This window comes from Bombus affinis, chromosome 1 (assembly GCF_024516045.1).
Source record: "Bombus affinis isolate iyBomAffi1 chromosome 1, iyBomAffi1.2, whole genome shotgun sequence".
Taxonomy (NCBI): Eukaryota; Metazoa; Arthropoda; class Insecta; order Hymenoptera; family Apidae; genus Bombus; species Bombus affinis.
In genome coordinates, this window is record NC_066344.1 from 5,669,604 (window position 1) to 5,696,936 (window position 27,333).

At 33.1% G+C, this 27,333-nt stretch overlaps 1 protein-coding gene and 1 non-coding gene across 3 annotated transcripts in view; one reads left to right on the forward strand and one right to left on the reverse strand.

Annotated features, from left to right (window-relative positions):
* Positions 1–27,333, reverse strand: part of LOC126920898 (class A basic helix-loop-helix protein 15-like) — a 262,862-nt gene that overhangs the window by 160,523 nt on the left and 75,006 nt on the right. The gene's annotated exons all lie outside the window — the stretch shown is intronic.
* On the forward strand, positions 19,414–19,495 carry Trnas-cga (transfer RNA serine (anticodon CGA)). Its single transcript has one exon. It is a non-coding gene; the product is annotated as a tRNA-Ser (tRNA).

The window sequence follows — 27,333 nt, forward strand, 5'->3', positions numbered from 1 at the left end:
TTAGTGACGAAGTTTAGGATTACAATAACGCGACAATTTCTTCTTCTTAAAAGTTCTTAAAGTTTCAACGACAAACTAAAGCCTCGAACGACTGAAATTCAAGCAACTAGGTACTCAGCTTAACCAATCTGAACGAGGCTTTAGCCTCTTGTTGCTGGCAACGGCGAGGAATGTAACAGCGTAAAAAGACCTTGGCAGGGAATATAATTAACAGAGATAAAAAATTCGCGGCAACTTTCAATCGACGCGGCCTAACGCGATCGGCAGGTTCGAATCTCGAGTCGACTTTTTTCTTTTTTCTCTTCCTTTCTTCTCTTTTCTTCTATTGAACAGCCAGTGCAACGGTTCGCATAATTCAGACGCGCGGGTCTCGCTCGCTGCCGATTGCGTACACGCGCTGCTCCTTGTCGCGCGTTCTTTTCATGTAAATCGGGTGTCGGTACACCTATGTGATCACGCCCCGCGGTGGAAAAAGATTCTGGTCGCTTGTCAAGTGAGAGGGAAACCGCATGGCTCAACCGTGAAATATTGGTAGGTAGTTAAAATATAATGGCGGGCTGGTTCGGTAGTCGGTTTATTATCCGGTAACTTTACATGTTAGATGTTATAACGTTGTATAGTCGGAGAATTATATGCAGGTTTTGTAACGAATGTTCAGATTTGGGTGGATTACTGACGGTTTCTATCGGAATATTTTTGCTTCAGACTTTTACTTCAGCCAGAATGATTCTTTGGTTTGATGCACGCGGAGAATGCAGAAACATTATGGAACTGTGCAAAAATTTTATTGCTGCTTTTGTTTTTTAGGTCGATATTTTTTTCATTGGGCATTTAACAACACATACGAGATTTATTTTCTCTATACAAGTATCTATATTTGTATGGAGTAGAGTACGACGTTCGTACGGATGTAGAGTAGATAAATTGTTTCGATGGTGTTTTCAATTTTTGGATTGCAATTGTTTAAAAAGTTATAGGTATAGAAGCAAGCCGATATATCATTAACTTAGAGTTAATGTTCGAATTCAAATTCTATGCACAAATTTCATGACTTTTGCTCCGATTTTGAAATTAAGATTCCTAAGTTATTTGAAAGGCGCGTGTGAGTTTTTGATTTGACGTTTAGAGAAAATAAAGTAACGAGTTTGACATTGTGAAAATATTCGATTACTGCTCTTTTCCATTTAGTTTCTAAAATATGATTTTTGATCTAGTTTTCAAGTTATCTTTTATTAGAAACCTGTAATAAATTGTGTGTATACGCGTCGAGAATTTTTCAACCCTCTTCGTCAACATAATATGCTTTAAATCCATTCCTTTATAAAACTGTGAAATAGGTTCGTACATGGATGCACTTAAAACACCTTTCAAAGCCGTTATAGCAAAACGATAAGAAGGAAATTGCTTGTGTGATCAAACCTGAAAATCGCTTTTAACTTCCACCGTACCATTTTATTAAATTACGTATGAATGAAATATTCAAATTGACGTATCTCCCCTGCTACGAGAGATATGAAGACAATTAGGAGCGCATTATACTCCGAATGACGTGAATACAGCGCACATAAGTCGATTCCCCCCTAGATCCAACCTTCGCACACTCGTTGTCGCTCACCCTGCGTGTACGTGACTGTATTGTGAATGTACATGAATGTTTTAATAAACATTAGACGCAAATATTAATTATTAGGTGTATTAGAATTCCACTTATCTGACCTTATCGCAGCACAAGTAGTTTATAAGATAGAAGTTTATATAATTCAAATTCATATAATCGGAGATTACAAATTTTCCGCGCTATTATTTGTCGACCGTATAATACGAGCTCAAGTTCAGATAAGAAAATTCAACCGGTAAAAGTTCGGTCAATCGAGCATTAACAAACAATTCATTTCAATAAATAGATTTCGACTGTACTACAATGATTGTCAGAAACGATAGCGTGCTAGCAGATCTAAGGCGCGTTTACACTGACAGACATTGTCCACGTACATTGCCCGCCTACACTCGCCAAAAGATGTATGTAGATTGCAGGCAATGTCGTTTGTTCGCTAGCAGCGTGCCGGCTACCCGGGTATATTTCGATGTCGATGAGTTGAAGATATGTTAGAGATGGAAGACACGAATTGTCGAAGTTCCTCTCAAGTACGAAGCGCAGTACCTTGAAACCTGACATTTTTCTTAAATCCTGACTTTTGAGGAATGAATGCATGTACCTACTTCTGCAGTCGAATATTATTTAATAGAAACAACGAATATTATGTATGAAAAATTTTTCTCCCATAAAATGCTACACATGCGTTTGGTTGTTAATATTTGATAGAAACGCAGAATTTAATGATTTGATTTAAATTTGTGAACCCTTGCAAGCAATTCTTTTCGATATAAATACATAGGTTAATAACTTTTTAGTTTAGGAAACACCATGATAGATCGAGTAGTGTATTAAAAACTGTATAATTCCTTTGGAAGAAATGAAGTTGAACCGAAGTTCGCTTTCCGAACAATTCTTTACGACATATCCACGAATGGATGGTACGTGACTCTGCAGTGATTTCGACAAACAGCATGTATTTTCAAATTTTCTACTTTCGCCTTTCCTTGCTGCAATAGCGAATGCTTCGTCATAAATCTCACCATCGCACAGCGGGATCGTTGCTTCCTAAATGGAGTAAAAAACATATTTTCCCTACATTTGCTCGCAGACGTTGTCTCTCGTTTTTCATTCTAATGGAAGACAAAATACTTATCCGTGAACGTGCATTTTACGAGGCTTTTCATCGGACGACGTATATAGGTTGACTGCGAACGCATGTCTGTCGACAATTGTCTGCACTAGGTTCTTACTCGCGGATTGTCTCTGGATTTGAATTTCGTTTTCCTTTGTCGGCGGATTTTCCGCGGAAGATAAAATTGCTTGCGAATACGTGTCTACGGATAAATCTCTGCTAGTGTAGACTGGCCTTTGGACTGCTACAGCTTAGCGAAAAACGAGAACGTACGTGTGCGTTGTTTTAAGAAAAGTGGTCGCTAATAGCCCAAACCTAGTAGTTGACGTGACTTTAAATAATAGAACAATAACGATAAAATTCATTTAGTCGCTTAACATAAACCGAAACGAATAAGCTGTATACGAAGCAAGCAAGCAAGCAATATCGATCAGTCGAGGCGTCAAAGGCTACTCGAACAATTCCAATATTCCACTTCAATAAATTACAAGCCGCTAACGGCCAGCCTACAATAAATCGAAACGCAGAACTCTATTATTGTCGCCCCCGACGCGTTAACATAGCCTTCCGTTCCTTCCTTTCATCTCTCGATACTGGTTCGCATTGCAATCCGCGTGCCCACGAACCGGTACCAGATAGCAGCAGTAATAAATGTCGACAGGTCGGGTGAGCAACTGACCAATAAAAATTTATCATCGCCGTACCGTGGATCGTCAAATTCTACAGATGCAATGCTCATGTAAAATTTATCCAGTCGAAGAACTAGAGAGGAAATAAAGACAATTGTATGAAAAATGTAGGATAATGTTTAAGATGGGAACACGTACGTTTGAGATAGGGATAAATGAAATAACAATAAAATATCAGATTATCATCTTGGTTTGCAAAAGTGACAAAAAATCAATTTACGAAAATTTTATTATAAACCAAGAATGTAAACTTTTGGACGTATTTATGTTAGTATGTTCCTTCGCTTATTGTTAGTATCTAGTTCTTCTATACATTTGTAGTTCCTCGTGTATGCTATATTTTTTATCTTTTAATGAATATGTATTATGAATTTTGTTATAAATTTAATTTAATAAATATTCTGGTAAAAATCATCACTATGCAGAAATTTGTGAATTGAAACGTGCCTATATGGTGTTTATTGGCGAAGTATAACAATTCGAATCCGTGATGACTAAATTTTGTTCGACTTTGATAACAAAAACGATGGAAGATTAGCCGTTTGCTTCGAAAGAAATAAAAGTGAAATGCTACCGATGTCAATTAATTTTTAATAGCCTATCGTTGTCCGGATGAAAATGGTTATCTTAGGAATTATTGGCTTGTTATCTTCTTTATTACCCATTAATTATACACTAAATGTAACTTTTTCCGATTAATTGTCGTGATATCAATTTTTTGCAATATTTTTTATACTGTTCCTATATTTAAATCGCTAACTTGATTGGAATTATTTTATTTTTATGATAATGTAAGCAGATATCAATTAGTCGTTTTATGGACTGTTCGATTTTCTTTTCTTATTGTTGTATATTTGGGACAAGGAACTTAAAGTTTTTGTTCCTTTAGAGATATTGGCTATTTTATACGTAATGCTTGAAGCAATCGTTTTATTGCATAAAAGTGCATTTTAATGTTATGAATTAATTTTATACGATGAACAGAAAGTGTTCGCCATTACAGATCGAATTCTTAAATAAATAATCTATATAGAACGTTAGAGGAAATTGTTTTCGCTCATTAAAAAGCTGAAGCTTACGGTTATGCAGTAACAAAGTATTTTAAAACATATGTTTCTTATTTTCTACATTTTTGCCTTCATTTCAAAATACACGTGTATATATATGAAAAGACACTTTCATAAAGATAAATAAGAAACGTTGTGTTATATCTATTTATGACAAAACTTTGTGAAAAATATTTTTTATTACTTTTTTCTGTTACGTATATATTGCCTATGAATTTTTATTTTCTGAAAACAAAGGTATACTAGACGTTTTACTTATATTTTATTCTTTAAATCTGCTAAACCAATCGGACATTTTTTGCGCTATTTTTAATAATTCCTAATGATAAAATGTTAAGTTTGAAAATACAATTTACGACCATCATAAGTGAACAAGATTAATTTTACGTTTTTACAAAATTTTCACTAAGAATTACGAATATTTCATCAAAAAACTAAATATATATCAAACTTTTCCAAAACATCGTCTAAGCATCGCGAGCATTTAACTTTAAAGCCAAATACATGCACGTATATGTACATCACGTTTCTACAAAATGTTATCACGATTATTCAATTTTAAGGTTGAACTGTTTCTTTGCCAATATTTCTTCCACTACCTGAAACCCAATATTTCATTTTTCAGTACTACTTAGTAGTTCGGTAAAATCTTACTATAGCTGAATAAATATGGAATTAATGTAAATTCCCGTTATCCGGTTACAAACTTTCACAAAACGATTATGAAAGTAAATGACATGAATTTTTATTAAATTGGTATCAACCTTTCAAATTGTATATCTTTCCCACAATTATCCAAAGAATGGAACGATTGCCTTTATCCTCACCAAATCGACAAGTTGTGAAACTGAAACTTCTTCCTATATACAACTCCGTCGGCATTTTTAATATCATTATCACGGCTGATCTATTCACACCGTATTCCCTTTATTTATAGTGGTGGTAGAATTAACGACCGAAGGCCGAAGATTCTTTTCCCATTTAGACCTTAATACACCTATGGAGATCGATTTTATTCCTAGCACGAAACCGAGAATCGAGAGAGTACTCGAGCATTCATCTTGCAAGAAGGCTTGCACGGGTGTAAGGAACGTGTAGAACCGCGCCGATCGGCACGAGTTTCGAATAGAAACGGCCGGTGAATACAACGGGCACCGCACCTAGAATGCCACGAATCCCGTTGTTCCTCATCGAAAACTGATGTACGGAGATTGAATGTGATCGACCAATGAAATTCAATGAAGCCCGACTACGGCGATCTTTTGCATTCGACCGATCACGTGCTTTCCAATCGAACTATTTCATGGAATCGTTCCTTTACCTCGTTCACGAATACCGCCGACGAAGATATTTCATTTCTCTATTTTTGAATATCTTCAACGATGGTTTCTAATTTAGCATTAAAATTCTTCGTATTCTATGTGATATCGTTCTCGCATATCGTTAACGAAGGATATTTAATTCAATTTATTTCAGTTCTTCAGATATTTAATCTCAATTCTAAAATTAGCATTTTCTTCGATTCTGAATCGTATTAAATAAGATTATTGAATTCCAGCTGTAAAAGTGGTATTTTCTTTATCTTTAAATATATACCAACGATGAGGATATTCGAAATTCAGTTGGAAATTTGGAATTTGACTGTCGAAGGGAACAGTAAATTAAATTTCGTGTTATAGTAATATTAATGATATATCATGCGTTCCGTGGCAACGTATGATATATCGAAAGCAAAGTATGGGATAATCTATTAGTGTCGAATAGAAAGTGATGAGTAGGTTTTTAGAAATGTCTTGATTCGTGTTATTTACGTTGCTTGTAAAGTAGGATGAGCTATAATTCGTATGATAAACTATGAGTAACTTTGTGATCGAAGAAATTCTATTTTACATATGGAATTTTTTTGCATAAAAAAGGAAGACGTATGTCGAAATAGTAATTTCTTGTTCGAAAAATAATTTACATAAGGAAATTGAGACATAAACTGAATTCTATCTTTTTTCTCTCTACATTCGAAAAATATGTGAAATTCAAAGAACGTGCCATATTTTATAGTACACATTACGAAATTGACAAGTGACAATTGATGAAATGGTGAATATTTTTAAAATACTTTTTATCAATAACAAGCGCAATGTAAATTTTATCACTGCGAATCTTTAAGAGGCCGGCAAAATTTCCACTTTAGATTATTCAATTTGGCAAAGGATTTCTCAATACGAAATACATTCGTATTTTCTTATCATATTAAGAAACGATAGTCATTTTAGTCATAATATTATTTCTTCTTTAACCTCTTCTTCTTTCCAATTAACACATAATATAGTCTCCGAAAAAACATTTTTTACGTCATGCTCAACGTACTACAATAAAATTTTTGGTTGTCATATACATGCGCCCCAAAATTTCCATCCGATTCTATTAGGTCGTCCGAAAAGTTTCTTTCGTTTTATAAGGAAATAATGGATGCACAACATTTTCCGTTTTATATTATTTTATCGAATTACGTATGATCAATTTTGTTTTATCAAGATAAAGATCACAACATTTGACAGATTAGGTTTCATGTTTGTATAAAGATGCATCGTTGTAAAAGACGTGTCTGTAAAAAAGAGACTTTTCGGACAACCTAATATTTAACGCTATTTGACATTTCCGGTTAATATCGATGATATCATAGTTTTTTGAGGAATTTTTCTTTCATTAATAATTCCTTTGGTTTTCTACAAAAATGACACGTCGAAGAAATTGCCAATTTTCTCTTTAAAGGCTCAATACTATTAAAAAGGGTTTCCAAAAGTGAAAACAAACGATAACTTCAATTAACATTTAACGTATACCACCTATGCTTCTCATTGGTACACAAGACATAGCTATTCTACCAAGGTATGAAACATCTATAATTAAACAGATTTCAATCAGGAGTGGTATTTGATTCTAGCATTTTCATATTTCAGTAGGAATGAATAATTCCTACGAATAAATAAATTCGATTTCATCGAATACAAGACAAGATACGTGTAGCGATCGTCGAAAGATGCCAAGAGCTTTTCAAACAACCTGCTACAGTAATTATGGTAATTATCTATCAGAAATGTCAGAAATTTTCTGAACAACCGAATACAACAAAAATCCTTTGCGCGAGAGAACTCTCGAAAACCGGGATTCCCGGGTCGGCTCGATCAGCGTATCTCCGTTTAGGATAGAAATTGCGACAAGCATCGGACGATCGGTCAGGCGCAGACCAGAGGCAGACTATCCTACAAGCGGAATAAGAATACTTTCTCCTCGGAGCTATGCCTTTCTCGCGGTTACAAGGAAGGGGTGGAGGGGGAAGTGACAAGGATTCTCGGCCCTGCACACAGGACACACCGGTTTCAGGGGATCCAGGCCAGTCAAGGCTCGAAAATAGTTTTGTAATTGAATTTCAATTGAATCGGAGCCCGTTGGCGTCTCTCGCGCGCATCCTGCGTTGCGAAAGTGTGCTACGACGATCCGATCGGGAGAACCGTTCGTCGTTCACCCGGCAGAAGTAAGAGTGAGTAACGGTGGTTCTCTCCTCTGCCCCATTGCCGTGTGCTCGACACTGCGATTACACGTTTGCTACCATTGTGCCTCGCTACGGCCAGAGTATGGGGATTGTTTCTTTCGTTTGTTCGCGAACCGATCGAACTAACGATTATATGCTATATCGAGACGATTTTCTTCCAGAAAGAATGGTCGACTTGATGATGGAGACGTTGATATGATAAATCACGGAAGTAGGCAAAGTTTTGAGATGTTTCCAAAGGACAAGAATGTAAATTCTATGTAGATATATGTTATATCTATGCACTTGTAAATTGTATATTTTGTATGTATGATCATGCTATTAGTTTCCAGCGTTCTTCTCGCAAACGATAAGTACGAGGAAAAGATGAAAAAGAAGACAGATGAATGGCGCAAAGTGGACGTATTTACGATGATATTTCTTTTGCAAACGGAAAAATATTTCTTTAAATAGAAGCTTTTGTTTTTTGTTTGCATATATTGAATTCTTTCGTCATTCTACGAAAAAAAAGTATTAAGATAGTATAGTCGAGAAGTGATTAGTTTAAAAGATATTTTATCTTTAATTTTTCTATTTTATCTAGAATTTGTCGCGTGTAAAGCAACGATGACATAAATACAAGAGTATTGCGCCTCGTCTTTTTTTTGCTTTTCATATGCTAATTAAAGTTGAAACATTTTTTAGACTAATCAGTTTTCGACTGCATTACTGTAATACTTTATTTTGGTAGAATGGCGAGAGAATTGAATGTACGCGAAAACAGAAAGGTTTCCATTTAAGAAAATTCCTGCGATTGCAAAATGCCCATAGGCTTTTGCACTTACGAAAAGATATTAACGCGAATATGTGCATAGTTCACTTCGAACTATTCGTCTTTCTCCTATTTCATTTTTTCCTCGTACTTATCTTTTACGAGAAAAACACTGAGAATTAATAGCGCGCACATCTTGTATATGTTATATGTAATACACTTACAAACTATACGTGTTCGCATTACATAACAATATTTACAGCTGCTAATTTTGTAATACAATTTTATAGCAGCTCTTTAAACGGCGTTTCCCAACGGCGTAATTTTGTTATAGATTACGCATCATAATTGAAATGTTGTAATGCTAAACGGTTAAAGTGTCAAGAAAGTGAGAAACGATTCTTTTACCGGTTAAAGTAAATTCTAGTGTGCAAAGTCCAAATAAAGTGTAAATTCCATATGGAGCACGGTGAAAAAAGATACAAATGCTGAACAATTTATTTTAGCCATTAAGATTAAGCTAAGCTAAAGTTGGGATTGTAAGTTCTAATTAGAACGAGGTTGAAAAGGATGAACGTATAATGTAGAAACAGTTTAACTCGTCTGATACACTTTTTACCATCTTTCCTACATTGATAAGATGTTAAATGCCGAAAGAAGCAGAGAAAGAAGAATAAGTAACAATCGGGTTTCAATCATTCTGATATTATTAATTTCGTATTATTATCTTAATGCTTTTGATTGTCATGTAACATTTATCTGCGTGTAAATATTGTACTCGTTTTTAAGCATAAAATGTGACCTCGATTATTCGATTATCGCATGAGGTTTTATTGCATCTCTTAGAGCACAGGTTTAACGACAGACTTTATGTTTTTTGCGTCTAGGCGAATGTCCTTTATTTTTTCTTTTTTGTTACGTCTTTTACAAACATGTACCTTTTTTTTATCGAAGTTTTATAGACATGTTAATTTTTACAACCGAAGCAATATTCAACAGATAATGAAACTAATTTTTTCGAGTCCGTCATTTTTTAAATTATAGATATTTGCTGGTTTCGCAATAATTATTTTGTGGATAAAAATTCTATGTGATAGAATAAACAAAGCGTATTATCTTGTTTTCTTCATTTAACATTTTTTATGAATATAATATCTATGGGATAAAAGGCAAACTATGGTCGAGAAGATAATGACATGATAATGAATTCAGATACTTGTTCCATAAATCATGAAAATGTTTATTAATATTAAGAATTCTATAAATATTAGTCGCCTTAAAAATATTTAACGCTTCAATATTTTGAAATTCCAAACATTTCGATTAAAATCCTTCATCAAATCATCATTTCAATAATCATTCACGTCAAAATTAAAGGTAAACGTTGTAAAAAACGATTCCTTATTTCATTTTATCCAAAAGTAAACAAGAATGGAAGTTAATTTTTAATCTACACGAAGAAAATTCAGATATATTTTGCTCTTGATAGTTATTATACTTGGCCCTGCTAGTAAGAATCATCATAGATCATTTAATATGGTTAAAGAAATTGATTATACAAGGCAGAAAGGAATAAGACATATAATAAAACAGGAAAGCTAGGACAATATATATGTTTTTCATAATCTCTTCTTCTACTAATAAATTTTTAAGAACAAGATAAACATATAATTTCTCCATCATAAATGTCTTAAAATTCATTTTACAATAAGTATATACATAAAAGAAAAGAATAAAGTCCTATTACTTTATCAAGTATTTTACATAAATCAGTGATATTTGAAAATGAAACAAACTTATGTTACACAACAATTATTCTCCAATCACATTGGAGAAACAAATCAAAAAAGATAAGTAATAAAAAGGATATTATCCTTTAGTGATCTCTCTCTGAAATAGACTGATACTTGCGGGTACTGTATATCTATGGTATCTATGAAGAAGTTAGCAATCGTTCAGGATACTTTCGAAAGACGCCATTCGTACACGTGATACGTACATACGTTCCAGCTCGGCTTTGAACGATCGCAGACAGATGGATAGGGATAGCATAGGATAGGATAGACAGGATACAGTATATATTCTGTTCTGGAATCTGCTCTCGACGCTGTTGTGGGTGAGAGTCAGAAAACTAGGACTCGCGTACTCGGTAAGAATGCGAATCTAACGGGTGAGCCGCGGTTTACTGCTTGAGCACGTTCACTTTACATTCATGCGTGAAGCCAACCGGTGTTTATGAACATGAAATAACTTTTTACGCGCCTGATACGCTTTTGTATCTCATTCCGAAATTAACTTTTTTTTTTATTCCTCTTCGTGCACAATGTACTACTTTACGTAAAAATGTTATATTGTATTGTAACATAAATTCATCCTGTTTTAATACACGCATTACAAATATTCTAATAAATAGAAAAACAGTCCATTTCCAAGAAACGGAAAAGAGTCTTTGAAATTATGCAAAAATTATTATATTGGATACTCTTCCTCTTTCCCTTTTTTAAATCGAAAATAAATGGATTATCATTATGTGTCAATTCTAGAGTTATTTTTATGTGTTAGCTTTTTTGTACTAATTCTTTTATACTCAATGATGTATATAACGCCATACTTTATTAAATTACCGTATAATTAACCGAATGAAATATATATTTGTTTTTGGTAAAACCGATCCAAATTTAAGTACACCATGTCCTATTCATAAGAACGCCAAAAAAAATATATTTTATGAAAAGAAAGATTTTTCTATGAGGAGAAGAGAATAATAATGTTTTATACATATTTAGAATATATTAAAAAAAAGTAAACATAGATATACATAAAAATATTCATACGAGTCACTATAAAATACAAAACCATGTATAAAGAAGATCTTACAAACATCTTGTTATTTGTAAACTTACAGTGATTATAAAAATAATTTCTATTAGTAGTGCTTTTGTACGGGTACAAAAATTTGCTACTGTGAAATTGAAATGTAGAATCTGCTGTGCAAATATTTTTTATAGCCACTGTATATGTATAGAGTTATCGAACCCTTTCTTATCATGAACTACCACTAGCCTTTCCACCCCGTTCTACCTTTCCCAATCATTTTTCCGTTTTGCTTAACCATTGGCGACTCGGTTCGCATATTTTCAAGCGTCGATTTTTCACAATATCAGCGCGCACATTAGTTCCGTTAGAAAGTGAATGTCAAAGGTTCGCGTTACGTTTCACGGCAAATGGCGAGATAAGAAACGCCGGCCACGACTCGTTGCACTTCTTTTTTCTTTTTGCTTCTTCCCCTGTTAGCTGTTTGCCTTTACACCGGCTATTTCTACCAAACAGTAATGGCCTTTCAATTTACGAGAGGCAAACACTGTAATTATGGTTGTTTCACTGTAATTGTTCTGATAATCTTTATTTTTAGCAATGTGGAGCCAAGGACAGGGATTTTTAATCGACTTTCTGCAGGAACATTAATTGCTATTATTATATTCGATATTTGTTAAATTCTTCGTTTTTCGATTGTTACCAATAATTGAAATGAAAAATATCTGCGGCACACGTTATTCGAATAATCGAATTTCTCATATGCGTACATTTTTTATACGAGATATAATTCCTTTTAAATTATTTCGTAGATATTATTGTCAAACGGGAACTTTTAAATAAAGATATAATAATTTATTTTATTATCCTTTCGCAATTTTGCTTAGAACGTGTCGCCCATAATTTTTCATTGAGCGATAATTAATGTTCTAATAATCAAGATTTCACTGTATGACATTTATGCGTGCAAATGTGACAAATGTATTCATGTGTGGACCAACGAACGATTAATAACACGCAGTAATATCGTACAAGTATACCTTGATAAACCGACATATAGGTACTACCATAAAAAAAGAAAACTTCTGTTGAGATGTTATTGATCGTGACATAATAAGAGAGATAAGTTTTCAGTTGAGTTGCTTTTGCGAAATATTATCTCTTTGACAGCTCGGCAGTCATTATGGTGGTTGTATCCAAATAAAACTACTTAAGTATCAAAAACATTTCTTGTTCTCCTTCTTCTTGATTGCATATTTATATTCATTGATATTACTGAGTCTTTGTAATTAACAAGTAACTTCTTGCTAACTGCTATAACACACAGAATAAACAGGAAAATTTTATGAAAATAAAATTCAGAGAATGAACTTTTATTAAATTTTGTATTCTAATTTCCATTTGTATTTAATTCAACAAACTTTATTCCACCTCAATATGATTAGAAAATATTTCTTCTATGTACATTTTATAGGAATTAACGCAATACTTCGTGTTCCTTTAATGGTAAGGAAAACGTTGTGAAAACTAGATGAGACTTCTTAGAAACAGAAACATTTTAGAAAAACTTCCTCTCATACATTCTGCGAACACCTAGACATTAATAAATGATAAAAATTAGTTCAAAGATCCAAGCATGGTATTATTGTCACTGACCCAAAGAAGATCTATGAGATCATATGACTTCTTAAGGAGAAATTAAAATAATAATGCATGTAAGTGCAAGAAATGAATATATCCAATGAAAGGATTCGATTCACAATGTGTATGTAACTGATATAAATCTATAAAACGTATTGTTCAAATTTTCCTTACACGTTCAGGTTCAGATGAAACATTTGTAAAACGTAACCATTTGCCATTTCTTAGCAATTCCGACTAATTGCAATTTTTTCAAAATATTGTTTACTACTGTCTAGTAAACTAATGCTTATAACGTCTCAAAAAAAAAAAACATTTGGTGTAATTTTAAAAAAGTTATTTTGTTTTAGAGAGTGTACGAGTACTTTTCCCTCTCACCGTATATCGATAATATATTAATAATATTCTTATCAGTAAGAAAATAAATTATCACATATACAATAAACAATCGAAAAATAATACTCAGATAATAATTTTAAAAATACGTAATAGTTATTTAAAAGATCAAATAATTTAACAAGTCTCATTTTTATTATGAATCCTTCAATTATTTTAACGCTTATAATCTTTTCCATTGTGCTCTGTATAAAATTTATATCCCGTTTTATTTAAAAAATTGTTTCTTCGCGTTTTTTTTTGGCAATTATACACGTTGTTCGTCATTTCAAGTCCTTCAGAATCTTAAGAGCTCGTTAAGATTCCAACAAGGGTGAACCAGAATCGATCTCTTTGTTTTTCTCGAAGGTGCACTTTCACAATTCGTAAGCTGGAGAAGCTCGTTCGTATAAGGAGCAGGGAGGAAGTAACAGTAAACGTATAAAGATCATTGATATTCCTTTAATTGGGTGGAACGCGTTGTTTTCGTCGTTCGGATTCTTTTCATCTGGCTTGAAAGTATACCGTTGCCTGTTCGTAAGAGAAGTGTGTCAGAATGTCTTTTTCTTTTTATCTGTTAGTAAATCGAAAGGTTTGATCAAAGTGCATTACAATTTCGGTTCCAATTTCACGCCGCCAGAGGCTCGGATATATTTATTCATACAGATTTCGTAAGTGCAGTGTACATTTGCATATAGGGTTACAGATGTGGAGAATGGTTACTGAATACAATATCGTTTAGAAACAATATCTTGGATTTAGCGAAGTTCTGATATACTCGTATACCATAATATACGAAGACTTTAATAGAATTTTAATTTTAATTAAATCAGATTTTAATTAAAATTTGGGAAGTTTAACCGAAGCACTTAAAGAAACGTTAATAACTTTAAAGGTTCTAATCTTTAATGTCTAAAGATTTTAATCTTGAACGTTTGAAGATTTTGATATCTAATCTTATAACTTATCTATCAACTTAATCGTGGACTACGGACATATTCTCGATTAATTAAATATCTGACATTGATTGAATTTGTATTTTTTTTCTTTTTTTAAATACATTATTCCATTAATCCGTGATATACGAGTCTCCGAGAAACCAAACTGACCAATTCCACTTTTTGTTAATTAATTAATTGGTAACGTCGTTGCATCGCTATTTGCATCACCCGATTAACGTTCGATTCCCAAACAGCAAATGACGCAACTCCCACAAATTCATCGACGTCGCAAGGAAATGGTCGAAATAAATAGTAGTAAATTCTAAAGTAGCTTTAAAGAACAATGTTTGTAACATCATCGCTTTACCGTATTTTTCTATTTGTGTTGATCAACGTGGCTTTCGAACGTGATTGTTTAAACAGATAATTTATACATTCAAACAAACAGATTCATCCGGCAAGAGTGCATTTAATTAGACACTAGCTATAATTTCGTTCCAATAATTGCAGTTCGAACGAATACAGTTCCACTGTACGGCAATGAAAGCGTTAGCCAACACAACGAAATCGCCTTGCACTATTCAAATGGCGAAAAAACGGCACATCGCGAGATCGGAACACCCGTTACGTACCGACACGCATGCCGTTGCACTCCGCGCGGCAAGGACGCAATCTGGAACAGCCGCAAACGGACTTCACCGCTTGAGAGATCGCTGATTGTGACTGGTTGCTGGCCACATCTTACACGTCCGGATTCTACAGAGAATAAATGCATAAACGACATCACGAGAAAGTCCACTATGTTTCTCTGTTCTGTTTTTCTATTCTAATGCTTCTAATGCGTTACATCAACTGTTTCTTTTTCATTTTCTCTCTTGGTAACTTCGATTAATATCCTGTTTAATATCCGGTGTCCTTCCACGCGAGCATCTCGTTATAGAGTGAAAAATATCGGTCGTTTGTACGTGAACGAAGAATCGATCTTCATGGTGAATTACGGTGACTCGCGAATACTATGCAAACGCACGGGATAGGCGTAAATCATTCCTTAAGGACGATCCATGAATATTGCACACGAATAGATTTTACGGCGCATCCAGTGGCTACAGAAAATATCGTAGCATATTAGTTTGTTGACTTCGATATATTAAATCTCGTATCATTTTAATAGAGCTTTTATATGAGTGCAAAAGTTTGATACTACGAAGATGAAATGTTCTAAAGAAACATTTGAAGCCACTGTAAATTCAACGATATAATCGTATAGATTTTAATTATGGTATGTAACGCTTTGTTAAATTTGTCGATTTTAACTGTATTTTAGAGTTGAGTTGGGTTTACGTGTAGCATGTCTAAATACAATCGAGCTTCGTGAATTTTTCCTCAGACAACTACCGACAATGTAGGATCAGACTCTTTTGAGATGTAAAGGCACATTCATTTTTACTTTTTATTTGATACAGAAGACATTCGTGAAAAGGCTTTACATTGCGTAATAACGTCTGCACAAAAAATACGTTTCTGTTTATTTTCTTAAATAGTAATATAAAGCAATTTAGAATGTTATAAAGAAATAGTACGTATATGTTTATACGTAACCATTGTATGGCGAAACCTCGTTGATGATTGGAATAGGAGCTCGAGAATTTTAGAAGTTGAATTCTGCGCGATTAAAGACGTCCGATACAGTGTCATCGCAGTTGGAAGTTCTAACACAAGATTATGAAAAGTTAATTTTAGTAACAAATGAAGTAAGAAGGAAGATTAAAAGTTCGTTACGTTCGTTAATGTCTTTTTTCTTATAAAAAGGTTCAATTTAAGCCGTAGAAATTTGAACCGTGTATCAAACCTCCCACTCACACTCCACGATGAATTAATCTTACTTTAGCAACTTTTTAATTTATTATACATCAAGATATTTCCTATTTCGAAATTTTTCATTTGTAAAACTACACAAAAGGAATTTTTTGTTAATTCTTTTGTCAAATCTTTTTGTGTTTCATCCAAGGTGTATTGTTACATTTTTTGCGAAACGTTCATCCCGCGCATAATACTCGGTAAGTTTCTCGCCATTTTCATAATTTTTTATAAACAGATCATATTACATGCTCTGCCTATGAATTTTCATTCTTCTCTCCCTCGCGTTTCCCACGATCTTATTTTTCCCGATGATTGTAACGAGCGTAGAATTGCGAGATTCGTTGTGATTTATAAGCTCCTCCAGCGTACAGTTAGTATGAATCATGTTTCGATGGTCCATAGCACCATCCGGCATCTCGAGTAATTCAATCTCAGCATTCCATCGTGATCATTCACAATTTTTTATTTAAAAAATTCAGGAACTCATTCCTCGATGAATATAATCATTAAGACGATTTTCTAAGAGTCATCGTTCAAAAATTTTGAATTTGTAAACATAAGAATTTTAAATACTGATGTATATGGGGAAATATTGGAAATGTAAATGTTTGTTATAAATTTTTATTAAAAACGTGGTTCTTATACAAATTGGAAATTATATACATATATGTATACATAATAAGCTGCAGAAAAAAATGATATCTTTGTTTCTCAAATATCTTTTCTCAGATTAGGTAGCGTTAAAAATATTTAGTCGCAAAAAAAATCCCTTAAATTTTTATAGAATTTTAAAGAGGACAAAAATTTGTTTACTGAGTGTACTCAAATAATTCAATAATCCTTTAGTCGTTAACTTTTAACGTTTTACGTTTAATATCATTTCCTTTGAAATTACCTGCAGATTTTTATATTTATTAAAACTTTTAATACAGATCTTGCATATTATCTGAAACGTTTTTATTCCAATTTATTTAAAAAATTTCATTTTTTACAGTGAATAAATCAAGAATTATGGAAGAAGTGACCTTTAAAATTATAATCATTAGAATTTTTTAATTTTTGCAGCGATAAATATATTTCTTTTAAAAATCAGCTGTTAGATATTAATTTATAATCATTCGTTATTAATAAATTCGATTCGATAGCTTAACAATTCGATTCATTATGTTAAAAGTTATATAGAGTTCAAATTATTAAATGTTCTTTCCTTCTAGACACTATCCTTTATTAATTTAACGAGCTACCTTTTAGTCACCTTGTTTTTGCAACTCGTGAGCCTTTTTTGTTATCGTGCGATTGGTATGTAAATGAGTTTACTAGGAAATGTTGAATAATTTCCAAATTTATTATGATTTATTAAAGATCTGGGTGAATATAACTAGATATCCTTAATCGCGTTCCTTCGTTTACCTTGGAACGAAATTTCTGATACCAGTTTTTTCCCAATAAACAGTTTTTTTCAAGGTTACTTTCGGTTTTCAAGTTTGATGGTTTTGATTTTAAATCTGTTACTAGAGATCCGTTGTTCTTTTATGTGTCACAAAAATATCAACAAGTGTGATAGAAAGAAAATATTTTTGAAACGACGATTGAGAATTTATTGTTTATAATTTTTATTTACTGTAATTTATAAATATTTATTCAAGGAAAAACAAATTGTTTGATAATAATCGCACGATGGTTTTATCATTAGCTAACAGTAAATATGTTTAAAAAACTAAACAAATTAAAAACATATAAATTTTCAATGTTATTTTATAATACATCATCGAGAATATGCAATTGTATTCGATACATTCTGAGCGTGTAAGGAATGTAGATACATACATATACAATTCGAAAAATGTGTTAAGGCTGAGAAGCAATTAGCAAATAGAAAACTAATTGTATACTATATCGAATGAACTAAACCCAACTTTTTACGAACTTTATTATACATTAATTCTGTACAGCTTTATTATTAACATACTTTAAATGTAATTCAACAATATAGCTTCTATATTATTTCATATCACTGACTATATTTTACAAAAATAATTTTAATAAAATTCCTATACCTTTTCTCCAAAATTTCAAAAGCACAGCCATATATTAAAATAAAAAATTTATTCTACTAAAGAATTCAAGAAACAAATCGCTCGATGACAAAAATTTCCTGTCCCAATTAACCGTTTAATACAAGCTTCAATCAGCAAAATTAAGGTAGGTTATGCAGATCTAATCTACTCATACTTATCAGATGAACACGAAGCTTAATCAGTGAGTCATCTTATGTACCAACTACCATCCAGCACGTTCTATTAGAGCGCAAAAACTACGAAATCACTTGCGAGAAGAATAGAAACGTATATATGAACATCCTAATAGCTCCTTGACTATTACGATTTATCACTGAAAGTCTACTTCATACTAGCATGAATTTTCGTTCACTATATCTGTATGTATGCCATAACCAACTACACTGTTCTATGTAAATTTGTACTTATTATTGAACGGAAGAAGATAAGTTTGAGTAAGTCGATTAACGTGATGCGATATATCTAGGTTTAACACAGTAAAGTCTCAAATATTGAGAGGCGTAACAATTATCAAAATCTGATTATATCCGCAATTTTGGCTACGAATCGACTCTATTTCTGACGTACATGTACGAAATAACCACTTGAGGAATAAAATTCAAAGGGAAACTTAACGAATCTTAGGCAATTTTTATTCACATCGATTTCACACACATTAACGATTTCTACGTGAATGATCAACCACATAACGTGCTTCAACGTTGAAACAATGTTAAAACCAATTGAAAAAAACTTAAATTTCCATGAAGAATTAACAAACTGCAGGTGTACAAATTTTTAACGCTACTTTACATCATGAAAAATATATAAATTGGTTCGATGTTTAAATCGATAATAAGAAAATTGATATATGAAGTTGTGATTAGGGGTGGTTCGCCCCAATTTACCCTCTCTGCGCAACGAATGTACAAGGGTTGAGCAGCCGTGGCCGAGTGGTTAAGGCGTCTGACTCGAAATCAGATTCCCTCTGGGAGCGTAGGTTCGAATCCTACCAGCTGCGAATATTTTTTTTCCACCCTCACACACCCCATTTAACTCGAACCCCTCCAACCGGTTCCTTCTTCGCGTATAATCACCCTTGCCTTCGCAAAACGACCGGGTTTCACGAGAACTCGACGACCGATCGTCTTTCACCATTAACTTCTTCGTCACGCGTATGTACTTTTACGATTCGAGCACGTTCGTTCTATCCACTCGAAAGTAAAGGCAGAAGCGGCGGAATTAGTGAAAGTAGTAAAAACGCCGTGAAGGAACAAGTCCGACGCTTGAAACTGCGTCGAATTGTTCGTAAGTATCAATAGTAACATTATGTTAAATTACGTGTGATTATGGTGGTGCGCGTTTGGATTTAATTATATAGTCGGTTTTTAATGGTAATTATGGTAACGCTATTTTATGGAGGAATGAATGGTAGGTTGTTTGAGGACTTAGTGATTAGTAGACTGGATGCTTATGTAGTTCTGGGAAATTTCAAGACGCGAAAATGTACAAAATGTACATAATTTTTAAACGTATATACAGTATAACATGTAGAGTATCGAGGTTATGATATTTAGAGGATGAAGTAAATTTCTATCTAGGTCGTGTTTCTTTACTTTTGTTCGTAAAGGTATGAGATTGCGTAGACGTTCAAAGTATATGTTTATTACTGTTAAGCGTTGCACGTATTTTATAATTTCATTTTATTATATTTGATTAATTATTGCATGGATTTTAATGAGCATAAATATTAATTTTAAAGCAACGTGATCTATGTTAGCTGTCTAACAAAGTGCTTCAAAATTATTACGTTTACAACAAATTATACGAGTGTTGTTGGTTTAAAATAAAAAATTAGTATAGCTTTTCTTATTCCAATTATAGTTCTGATTTAATGAGACCATATTTCTACCGCACCTTTAATTTTACGACTACATCCGTGTACATTATAAAGTAGTAAAATGTTTATTATAGTCAATAAAAATCGATCGTATAAAAGTGTTCCAAAGAAAAAATTCTTATGGACTTCGTTAAAAAATATGAAATTTATTGACGCATTTTTATTCAATTCAAATTTTTATTCAATTTATTAGAATCGTTAATATCTACATAAATCAATAACAATAAATGCAATTAAAGTGCAAGAAAGAATTCTAATTAAAAAGTACATATATTAATCATCATTTGGATCCATAGTATATCCTTCGTAATTCTTCCACATAATTAATGGAGAGGGTAGGCAAATTCCAATTAAATTGCATCGTTACAAGTATGAAAGAAAGCATAAGAATGTCATGTATACCGTTCTTTTGAAAGCATGTTCTCATTCCGGCACATATTTTACGTCACACGCACGTGTGTTGTAAAATTATGCTTAATATGCTTAATAATTAAAAATTGGTAATTCGACAAAGAACGTGAAAAGTCGGCCCACGGAATGTAGTTATTTCTACAACAGAAGAAGGAAATGCCGGACTGGCAATTTGTTTCATCACTTTCTCTTTAATTTGTTTTGCAATCGTCGACGTATTTAAACAGCTTCCTACATTCCGACCCGCTTAAATACCCACTCATCGAACCATTATTAATCCCTAGCGTGTTCAATAATATTGAAAAGAGTCTTCGTAAAATATTTATTTCCCTTCCTGATAAATTAGTTGAATAGTTTTGATTTCAGAGTGAAGAAAATAATAATAAGTTCTGAAAGAAATTAAGTTTAGAATTATCTACATAATATTTAATCAGAGTACTAGAGTAATGTAAAAATTGGTAAGAACGTATTTTAAATGATAAATTGAAAGTTGTGTATTGATTTTAAAGTAACAATTATAAATTAAGTGGTACAGATATATACGTGTATTGCAGAGAAAAAAACAGAAAGAAGGTATAAAATAAATAGGATACGAACAAACATTATTTTTTATTAACTTTGTTTGTGTTTATAAACACAATTTATTATTAACATATTCTTTGGAATAGACGACTATCACTGACTTGATAAAAAGTCAGATACATAAATATTCCTATTATATATTTTTTGAATAAAAAATAAAAAATTTTAACGAAAAATCAATATCTAATATACATATACCTGAAAATATTATTTAAATTCCAAAGCAAGCAATATATAATCAAAATTACAGGATCTTGTCTCTTCTAATTACTTCATCATTTCCATCGTTTTCCAAATATGAACAGCTATCTAATCATCTCCCATAACAGTCACAAGTTACATAGAAATTCAATCCCGCACGATTATTTAAGTTAATGTTATTGATAAAATTGTACAAGTCACGAGTCGTAAATTGCTACTAATTTTCTTGCATAAGAACAGCAAAGTAGGCAATGAATCAGTCAAAAAGTTTGCAAACAAATTTTACAAACTACAAACGTACAAACCACCTAATTATTCTATTCAACGTAACATCTTAAAAGTATAAAAGAGAAATCTATGAATAACCTGCTTGTCAATTCAGTAACTTGTATAAGAGCAGCAAGTTCGATGATGAAACAAATAAAGTTCTACAAGTAAATGTTACAAACTACAAGTCAGCTGATTATTGCGAAATCATAAAAAAAAAGAAAGAAAATAGGTGTACAACCAATGATTTGTAATGCGCCAGTTCACTAACATTATTAGTCGGTATATTATTATACCATACCGATGTTAACCAAAATGAGTGCCTGTGAATCGATCATCGATCTCATGACGAAAAAACGTGTTTCCTTCTGACCAGAAAAGGGTGGCCCGGCTAGGAAAAGTAGATCAATTAACAACAAGCAATTTCATTCATTACGTGGTTGGATACGGAATGCGACTGGAACTATTAAAGCTGCGAGAGTTAGCCGCGACGTTTTGCTTTTGCCAGACGACCGGCCATTTAACGGTCCGCTATAATTGAGCACGATGAAAAATCCCGCTCGAATTACCGGCCGGATCTTCTTTATTCATTGATTATTCGCTTCTTGCTGCGTTTCTTTCCACGAACTCACCTGAATTCCTAGATAATTCGCCGGCCGTCGCGATTGGCAAACCGCGATCGTGGTTTCGACGTGTATCGTAGGCGCGTAAATGTCATAATCGCGGCTATCGCGGAAACGACGTTTAAACGCTGCTACGTTAATCGTTGCTGAGCTATCAAAGCGAGGTTTTTTACCTACGAGGAAATACCTGTTGGCATTTCACGTAGAAACGATGGCTATCTTTGCTCATTTATGCTTTTTAAAAAAATTACGTTTCGCGTGTTTTGCAAACACTTGGGCGGAGAATCAATTCAAGAGACGCGAATATGGTAGTGGTCACGTCATAGATTCAAGGAAAGTGTAGGAGTTCGTACGATTTCTTAAAGAGGAGCTGACAACAAGGTAACAAATAACGTAACCCTAAAAAGCGAGGATGTTCAATAGAAGTTAATTCTTTCATCATTTCGATCTTTCACCATTTATCACTTGAACGCTATGGATCTGCAAACATGTATGTGTATCAATAATATTTTAATATTCGATATGATAAGAATGAATTTGTTAATAAATTAATAAAATAGATAATATTCCGATTATTAGGATATATTTTTATGTAAAATCTTTTACCGACTATTAGAATGCGAAAAATTTGAAAAAATTCGTTTCCATTTTAGCAAGGCTTTTAGTGTCAAGAAAATATTCCTTGGCATTTGACGTGGAAAATGATGGTTATCTTTATCAGTTTATTTACACATTCCTCGGTTTCATGGAGCAAAGTGTAAATACTCTTTACTGGTTTTAAATGCTTGAGGTTAATTATCTGTGTATTGTATAGTGTTAGAAAAGACGTAAATGTGATTGATTCTTCAGAGTTCGTTAGAGTCATAAAATGGAAACGACAAGGATAATATCTCGTACCGTTTTATGAGCGTTATTCTCCTTGATGGATTCTCAAGATGAGTTACCGTAATGTATCAAATACATATAATATAACACATTAAAATTGATGTTTTCGAGTTGCGTCAGTCTTGAAGCAAAGCTGTGATAATAATGCCTATTTTTCTGTTGATTTTTCTATTGATAGTGTTTTTCTTTTTTTATGAACTGCAGTAAAATGGTTATGTAATTTATGTCTTTATATGTCTGAGCAATGTACCGTCATAAATTGACGGATTTAAAAATAAAGAGCTAAAGTTTATGCGTGTGATTCACGCGCCGATTCACGTTTATATTGCTAAAAACCTATTTGAATATGAAAGTCGAGAAAAGGACTGGTTACGGCGCGTCGAAACTGTTAATGTTTTTTATTAAAAATTCGCATGTTTCCAAATATAGATTTAATACTTTTTATTGATCATATGTAACACCGTGGGCAAAGTTTTATAACGAGTATCTTAGCTCTCAAAGATCGCTCTTTGTGCATTTTTTGTTATAAAATTGTATAGATTCCTCTAGCTAATCAAGTCTTATCGTATACAGCATATATGGTAATTTTTATTATGCTCATTTTTTTTCTCCGTTACTTAGATTATGCTCTGAATATTCCATCTACCATTAATTCGAACGCTTCCTTGCTACATCTACTTTCTTTTACAAATTCCAAACATACGTATGCATGTAACATAATAATAAGCACAGGAGGTGGCAAATTGTATCTCATTGCATGGCACTTCGTAACCTTCTAATTACATATCGTGTAAAGCAATTTATGAATTATCATTTGATGTTATTACCAAAGATTCTTAGCATACATTTATCACATTGCATATTCATTAAGGATCATGCGCCTTTCAAACTCTCTATCAGTAGCGTAGATAAATAGATACGCGTACGACATACTTTTTCGGTAATGCTTATAATGCACATTAATTACAATTCGCACACTGTACATTATACACACGTAATTATAAATTATAATATATATACGTACTATGCAAAGTTGTTAATTATATATTATACAGGCATATGTGTATATTACGTAATATATATTTAAATACTACGCAATATAATTTACAATTTCAGATTTTGTAATATAATTTTGCAACAGATTCTTCTTAATGATAAATTTTCATCACGATATTACGTAAATATAAACTAATAAAAAATGATAATTGAAGAGTTGGAATGTTGAGGACGATGTAAATACCAAAAACATAAATCTCCGACTTTCTTTGCGAGAAAGGATGTAAATTCCACGCTGAATATGGCAACGAAAGTTATAAACGTTAGAATAATTTATTTCAACTATTAAGGCTATCTCAAGATCATAAAGAGATGAAAGTATAATTTTCAAATAAATCAGTTTAACCAACCTGATACATTTTTTATCATATATTCTTCTTTTAAATCTGTAAACATAATACATTCTGAAAATCTATGGCGTTCGTCCGATGAACAACGTAAACGACAAAATCAACAGAAATGTATCTTTTCTTTTTTCTTGTCTTTATCGAAATTCTTCGCTTTTTCCATCCACATCGTTTACTATTTCAATCGCGTTATAACGCAACAGCAGAAATTCACAATTACTTTACGATATCCGTTAAACGCAAGAAAATAATTTTAACGCCATGAGAAAGAGGCCAAGACGTATAACTTGCTAAATTGCCAAGATTCCGAAAACCACAATGTCTTTGGCACCATCAATCTTCATCCCGAATGTCTAGAATCATCGTGAGATTAGAATAAAACCTCACGCTAAATTTCCATACAATTCATCGTGGCGATCTCTAAAAGAGGTTAACGAGCTACAAACTGCCTAAAATTCAGCCAACAATTTTGTTCACGGAGCTCGTTGTCCGTCGACCTCGACCTTATCGTCTAAAAACAGGAAGTTCTAAGAACTAGTCACGATTCCACGCTCCTCATACATATGCTTCTTTATAGCCCCCTATATCCGCTTTATAAGAATTTCTGACTATCTCTAACGAGTGTTTTAATTTGTTTTTTAAGGACCTCTGATTATCTTCGAAAGTTTGTTATCCAATGAGTTTGCACCTACTCTTCGTCGGTATCGTTCACGACACGATTACAATGGAAAGGTATTTTCAAGTTCAGAGTTCTCTTGATTCTTTTCTGATCTCTACTAGACTGCGCGTTATTATTGAAAATTTATATTTTTATGAACACAACTACATAAATAGAAATTAAAGAGAGATTCGTGTTATCTGTTAGAAATGATAACTGTACTATCACTTTAAAGCGACCGCTGCTCGTTTAAAGGATAAACGAGATAACTGTGGATCATATAATAGGAATTCATTAATTTCTCTCACTGCCTATTATTTTCCACGCTCGCGTAATAGGTAATCACATTCGAATTACTAGTTTTAACCAACAAAGATTCACTGGATCGCATATTAATTAACATTTTATCGAATTAAATGAAGATCAGATAAATAAAGTTCCAGTGTAAAATAAAGCGAAAGCTAGAATTTTCCAGCAAATACAACGCGTCCTTATACCAGTAGATAGTAGCGTAAATTATAATTAGTTCGCCAATTGGCATTCTCTGTCATTAACACGTCGACTGCCACGAAAAAATACGAACAAATAAAAATCTATCTAAATAGAAATCTATATTAATTTTCACAAAAATATCTACATGTTTTCAGTAACCATAAAAAAGGAGAAAAATATGAGAATCGTTACTTAATTCGATTTAATAGTTTTGATGTTCTGAAGAAATTAGTAGCGTGAATTCTCAATGACCAACGTGACAGTCAACGGTAGTTACATAACATAACAACCACGAGCCGTGACAGTCAGTCGTCTTCCATACACGAATATTTATAATACAACCAATCGACATCGTATGGATCGATATCGTCGATCGGTCGAAGGTCGAGTACACGACTTAGTCTGAAGAGAGCCGTTGATCGACTCGGTATCGGTCGGTGTGCTCGTCGGTTGCTGCTTAACTGTAAAATGGCGAGTTCCGCTATTCCGTTGGAAAAAGGACGACGAGGCGTCTCGAGAGGCGTGTGGGGCACCAAGGTGATCGTACGGCCTTGTGTCACGTGTTCGTCCATTAACGTCGCCTCGTATGTAGGCTATGAGCAAGAGACCGAGAGTTCACGCGTGTGCATCTCTGCCGCGTGGAAACCCGAGTGCTAGAGAAGTCGTGCGCTTCTTCTTTTCGTCTGATTCCTTCGTGTCTCGTTTCGATCATATCCTTGGTGGAACACGACCACGCTCTGATGCGCTTTCACCGAGCCGTGTCGCGGTTTGCGATTATTATCATCCGGCTGTATTCATGCCCCTGCTGAATCATCTCGCTACTTTCTGGGTCAATAGTCTCTCCACGTGACCACCTGAAGCGTCTTGGAATTTCGTTGGTTAGCAGATCTAGACTTCCGTTAGTGATCGTTGATTGATCATTCAGTGGAAAGTCGTAAAGTTCGGTTGATGTTTCTTTGAATGTAAGATCGCGGATATTTATGGAAATAAATGTCTGTACGAACGCAATTAGAGAAATAAAACTTAAAAAGAGATTTATTTCTTTGAAATATTACAGTAAATTATCTCTATCTTGGATATTCTAAGAAACTGGTGATTAGCCTGCTGATATTTATGAAAAGTAAGGAATTATCTTTGACATAGTATTATAAATATTATAGATATAGAACGATAGATCTGAAACAGCAAATGTGCATCCTACGTGTTTCTAGATCTCCAAGTATTTAAATATATAAAATTCGTAGTCCAATAATTAGGTTGTAAGATATTCAAAATTCGATATTTGTTAGAATGTTTAATAGATGGAACGAATCTCTGTCTAGATCACAGCTTATTCGTTATGTTCGTTCAAATATAAATTTGGATAAGTCTATTGATTATAATGTTCCAGATGGAAATTTCGTGGATATTTGAAATAAAAAGAATCGTGCAGATTGT